The following is a 6238-nucleotide window of genomic DNA, read 5'->3' as shown; positions in this document are numbered from 1 at the left end:
CCGTTACAGGATAGGTACTGTTTGGCCTAGCACAGATTATTTACGACCGACCTTAACTTGGCGATACTATCTTCGTTCTCGATTCGGCCAAACGCGTGTCTTCTAAAATGTCTATGTCCAGTTGCAGGTGGTTCGTTTTGAATTTAGAAAAGGCTTGGTTATTAAAATAGGTATATATTTTTTTTGCTCCATGAAGTAATCCATCAATGTGTACGCTGTCATCTTTTCTATTTCAAATCTTCTCTCATTGATCTAGAGGTGAGTGTCATCATGACATGTGGCACTTTGGGGTGGACCCACCTGTCTCAATCATTGCTGTGTTTGGCTGGAGCAAGGAGTCTGGGTAGCCAGGCAAGCAGTCCTGTGCTCAGCGCTTTTATTCAATAAATCCCACAGCTAGACCTGTTGGAAATCCACCTGACAGTAAACACTTCCGTATTCTACTCAACTCTGAAATACACTGAAGTTCATAAACAAGTGAATAATAACCAGAGCTAGTGTTACTCCCAATATCTATGTCCATGGATGATATTAAAGAAAATGTTAAGGGAGGCAGAGTGATTGAGGCCAAAAGGATGATCAGTAGGAAAGAGGGTCAAATGAGTGAAAGCTTATCAGTGTTGCTGAGGTTTGAGAAGGTTTTGCCTGTAAAAGTACAGAGAGGATTCCTTAGTTTCAATGTCAGATAATTTGTCCCATCCCCATTTTCGGGGGTTTTAAATACCAAAGAATGGGACATGTAGCTGTTCAGTGTAAAGGAAAGAAAGGATGTGTGGAGGGGAACATGTTTACAGTGAATGTGGAAGCAATGTGAAGGTTAAGTGTTGTAATTGTGGGGGAGGACACAGTGCAGCATTTGGTGGATGCCCGGTGCAGAGAGAAGCTAGAGAGGCTCAGAGATATGGAATTAGTCATGATGTATCATATGCAGAAGCTGCAAAACAGACTAGTAGAACAGTGCAGACTGATGGAGCTTACATGGATGTACCTGTAGTAAGTGGACCTACTGTCAGGGCTGGTGCTTCTGATGGTCCTGGCATGGTTTCGAGGGCTGTTCAGAGATCTTGCACTTTTTAAAATGTTTATTTTATTTATTTCACCTTTATTTAACCAGGTAGGCTAGTTGAGAACAAGTTCTCATTTGCAACTGTGACCTGGCCAAGATAAAGCAAAGCAGTGTGAAAACAGACAACAACACAGAGTTACACATGGAGTAAACAATAAACAAGCCAATAACACAATAAACAAGTCAATGACAAAGTAGAAAAAAGGAAGTCTATATACAGTGTGTGCAAAAGGCATGAGGAGGTAGATAATAAATAGGCCATAGGAGCGAATAATTACAATTTAGCAGATTAACACTGGAGTGATAAATGAGCAGATGATGATGTGCAAGTAGAGATACTGATGTGCAAAAGAGCTGAAAAGTAAATAAAATAAAAACAGTATGGGGATGAGGTAGGTAAATTGGGTGGGCTATTTACAGATGGACTATGTATAGCTGCAGCAATCGGTTAGCTGCTCAGATAGTTGATGTTTAAAGTTGGTGAGGGAAATAAAAGTCTCCAACTTCAGCGATTTTTGCAATTCGTTCCAGTCACTGGCAGCAGAGAACTGGAAGGAAAGGCGGCCAAATGAGGTGTTGGCTTTGGGGATGATAAGTGAGATATACCTGCTGGAACGTGTGCTACGGGTGGGTGTTGTTATTGTGACCAGTGAGCTGAGATAAGGCAGAGCTTTATCTAGCATAGACTTATAGATGACCTGGAGTCAGTGGGTCTGGCAACGAATATGTAGCGAGGGCCAGCCGACTAGAGCATACAGGTCGCAGTGGTGGGTGGCATAAGGTGATTTGGTAACAAAACGGATGGCACTGTGATAGACTGCATCCAGTTTGCTGAGTAGAGTGTTGGAAGCTATTTTGTAGAAGTGGAGGATCGGTAGGATAGTCCGTTTTACGAGGGTAAGTTTGGCGGCGTGAGTGAAGGAGGCTTCGTTGCTAAATAGAAAGTCGATTCTACATTTTGACTTTGGATTGGAGCTGCACTCATGAATGTGCGGTGTCAAAGGACAATTTGATAATGAACTTTAGTTTACCTTTATTTAACTAGGCAAGTCAGTTAAGAACAATTTCTTATTTTCAATGACGGCCTAGGAACAGTGGGTTAACTGCCTTTTTCAGGGGCAGAAAGTTGACTTCATAGCTTTTATTGGTAAGGTTATCAATGAAACTTGAGTTGTGGAAAGCAGAGATGCCAGGTTGAAGGTTATTGTGGAGACTGCACAATACATATTGGGGGTAACAGATGTTACTGTTGAAATATTGGTTGACATGCTGAACAATCCTAAAGGTGGATATAGCATGATAGTTTAATGGGGTTGGGGGAGGGTGTGGTAGAAGTAAGTATGGATTTATTTGGTTTTGAATTGTATTTTCATGGTACTACAGAATTGGATAGATCACGATTGATCGTACATTCCAGCACAGTAGGTGGCAGCATGCACTTTAAACGTTTTTTTCCTGCCCACCCTGGTATCATTGAAGAAGAAAAAGAGCTAGGGTTAAGGTTAGAGCTATGGGTTACGACTTGTTAGGGCTGTAGCCTAATGTATGCCCCATATTTTACAGCTAGGTGGAGCTATGTGGTTGTAGCATTTCTTTGGCAAGGATTGCCTTGCAAGTAGGTGCAATTCCTTGCACAATAGCTGGAGGCACTGTGCCTCATTTATTATTGGAGTAACAAGCCAAGAGAGGATCTGCCGCTGGTTTCAATGTAATCCTGTCTCTCCCCGCACACAGTCGTCCGACATGGCGACCATGAAGAAGCTTCTCAGCGGTACAACCAGCATCTGAACTCCATTTGGCTCCACGCAAGCAGCCTGAACTGCGTCTGGAAGTGGATGTTAAATATTTTGTAAATTGGGAATTATACACGTGGATTATCCACATTTTTAAAAAAGGGTAAGATTTTATACCATTCATTTCCCTATGTGCAAAACGGCAGTGTGCAACTTGTTTCAGCAGATTAGAGACATCGTAGAAGTAGCCTATCCCCAGTTGTCTTGGATTTTTGTAACCGTGTAGCCCGTTTTAAAGAATAACAGTATGCTTCACCACATAGGCTAATTGTCGCCGATAGAACAATTTATTAAAATCAAGTAGGACATTGGTGGAAGAGCTAACCGTGTTTTTGCCCAGTCGTTCTCACAACCAAGAGCGGTGGTAAAAAAAAAAACGGCAATAGTCATCCACTACATCAGACGTAACAACACCAACATTGAATGGGATATCATCTCATGACCGTAGACCATAGCCTGTATACAATATTGTTGGCACAAAGGTGTTGGATATACGGCATTTACATAGCCGTGCCTCGTTTGCAATTTAAATAGTAACGTCGTCAGTGAGAGTACGTTTTCCATTGTTAGTTTGTTACCCTTGAGGGTAGTTAGTGGCTGGTCAGTTGAGTCGAGGTTACGTATTTGTGTCACACCACGCGTGGTAGCCTAACAATAACGTTTTAAGGATTACTGTACTCCCCAAGACTGCATTATCGTAGCTATGTGCGCAAAATGTCAATGAGGACTTTTCAATAACTAATCCAGTTACCGTCTTGCATTCTTCATAGGCAACAATTAAATATTTAAAAATAACTTGTCAATTTGTTTTGGTTTGGATGTGCAAACATTTCCTGTACGTTTCCAAATTGGTTCAATTTGATAATCCAAATATGCCTGCGTCAAGACGAGATTTTTTTGTGTAATTTTTCCAGAAAGATTACATCGTATGACTCACTGAACTGTCAAACAATCGCTCCTCCCCCATAAAGTACACTCATTAATAATCTGGATTGTGGATTGTCAAACAGAAAAGGCAAACTGATGTTCTGTTATTTGATTGATCCTCTTGTAGGAACCACAGCTGTAGAGGGGTTTTGGTTAATTGCCCAGATCTGGGCTCCTACATAATTTCAGAAATATGGGTATATTTCTTGAAATCATATTCAATCATACAAACAACCTTTAACACGTAATTTATAATGGTATATACATTTAAAATTGAAGTTCTGCATACAGTTGAATGCATAGGTTAAAATATGCGAGCCACACCCAGGTATACATGTCTGTGGAGCTGAAGCAAATTGCTGTCCAGTGGAAATAGGAGTGGGTTTTCGGCACGTCTCAGGTAGACAGTTGGCTGAACTACCCCATCCTCAAGCCCATTCTGCTAGCTGTAATCAAATCCAGCTGTACAGTTGCAGAAATGGTGCCTGCATGTGTTGGACTGCTCTGAAGGACTCTGTGTGCTTCTGCTGCATACAGACAGAGGAGCCTCTGTTAAAGCCCAAACTGCCTGCCAGCAGCCACAGCACTATCTTACATGGTTGTGGGGAATTTCAAGCCAACAAGTTCCAAGCTTGGGTAAATCGTCCTGTGAACACTGGGGGTATGAATATGTTCCCCTGGCATTGTACGCAATAGTATCCTGGGCTGGGTTGGCATACCAGTAATATGTCCCAGCCTGGTTGTCTTCCACAGTAACAACATAGTAGTAACAGAGCTGTGACTGAGTCACACTCGTCAAAGACTACATTCTTATTCAGAGGGCCACATACTGTAGGGCGACACATGGCAGACTGGCCGTTGATTCATGAGCTTGGGGGCAGGGAAGGGTAAGCATCAGTTGAAATAATCATTGTCTGCTCTCTCATAGCCCTGGGTCTCTCTCTGTTGTTTGGAGTGTTTAGTTACAGTATTTATGGGATACTTCTGAGCCAAGGGTTTTCAGTCCCATATTAAAATCCCAATGCACATTTGACATAGTGTGGTAGCTTGTAAAATAATAAGGTGAAGTTGTCCCCTTCAAGAGAAACCATGAAGGAGACGTTAACACAGCCGTGCTTGGACTGCATGAGCATCGCTATGCCCCTTGTGACAGCAGTGGCAATGGCTTTCATCTCCCCAAGTGAATGGTGTCTTCCCTCCCACACGTGTGACCCCTTTGCTGGAACATTCTAACAGCACTCCACCCTCACCCAGGCCATGGCAGTGTATATTATGGACAGGTGCAGCTGATTTAAAGCATTTGCTCTAAACAAGGTCGGTTGTGTGGCAGCGTGTTCAGCAACCTCCAACCATGATGATGATGATGATGATGTGTTAAATATTCATTGTGTGTAATGGTGCACTGCCTCCACACTGTAAACAAACCGTTTATTTGATCAGGTCTATGGGGGACTAAGAGGCTACTAGAAATAAACAGATACGGTCGTTGAACAGATCAACAGTTTTAGCCTCTATTTTCCCCGCTCTTGATGGGTCAGCCAAATTCAAATGTCTTTGATATGCAATCCTCAGCTTAATTCGAATCCGAACTTTGAACATTGCGTGTGCACTTCTTCAAGAGTCAGCGAGCCACCACTGTACTGTCTGAATGAGAGCTGCCCCCACCACCACGCTCCAATAACCCATTTGGTGAGCTCTCAACATGACATCAGCATGCTGGAATGTGTGATAAACAGAGAATTAAGCAGGGCCTCTGGGGTTGGCTTGAGAGATGGGGGTGGATTGACCTGCTCCTGTTTCCTCAACCCAGACCAAATGATCCTGCAACTGGTCAAAACACATTCCATCACCTAGAGCTAGTCATTCATTGAAAGGAACTGATTTAGGCACTGCTCATTCACACATGTCCACCTATGCCTAATTCCTCTATCTGCATGCTGCATGTGATTTAATATGCCATGCATGGCGATCTCCATGGAAACCGTGCTGTCATACATCATGAGGAGATCCACACAGCCCAGATGTTATGTCCTTATTAGCAGCTGGGTGTCTGTGAACTTGGGACATTCTCTCGCTCGGCTGCTCCTTACTATCTCTACTGTTTTGTAGTTCACTCGCTCTCTCTGCCTATATACTGGAACGCCTCAGGTGATTTGTCCAAACAAATAGTTTGAAAATAATTTACAAAGAGTCAATTGTTTCTACTTTTTGATTTTAGGGACTATCCCTGTTATTGCTTTGTCGAGTGACTTTGCACTTTGAAATCAAGCAACACATTGACAGAGAGAGGGACTAATTGCTTCTCCCAAAGGCTACAATTATCACCCATTAGCTCAGAGTGCAAATACCTCATTTGCAATTACGTTGCTAGTCTTGACACAAGCTGTGAACTCTCTCCCCTGGGACTTCATCTCCTTTTATGTAACCTACCCACCTCCTCTCCTCTTTTTTT

At 42.7% G+C, this 6238-nt stretch overlaps 1 protein-coding gene across 8 annotated transcripts in view; it reads left to right on the top strand.

Moving 5' to 3' along the window:
- Nucleotides 1-2771: 2771 nt before the first annotated feature.
- LOC139399041 (FERM, ARHGEF and pleckstrin domain-containing protein 1-like) overlaps nt 2772-6238 on the top strand; it is an 83577-nt gene continuing 80110 nt past the window's right edge. For all 8 annotated transcript variants that reach the window (XM_071144674.1, XM_071144673.1, XM_071144672.1 and 5 more), the window contains exon 1: nt 2772-2962. The gene's annotated coding sequence lies outside the window, so the exon portion shown is untranslated. The remainder of the gene's footprint in view (nt 2963-6238) is intronic.

Source organism: Oncorhynchus clarkii, chromosome 3 (genome assembly GCF_045791955.1).
Source record: "Oncorhynchus clarkii lewisi isolate Uvic-CL-2024 chromosome 3, UVic_Ocla_1.0, whole genome shotgun sequence".
Classification (NCBI taxonomy): Eukaryota; Metazoa; Chordata; class Actinopteri; order Salmoniformes; family Salmonidae; genus Oncorhynchus; species Oncorhynchus clarkii.
This window is presented reverse-complemented; position numbering and strand designations above follow the sequence as displayed.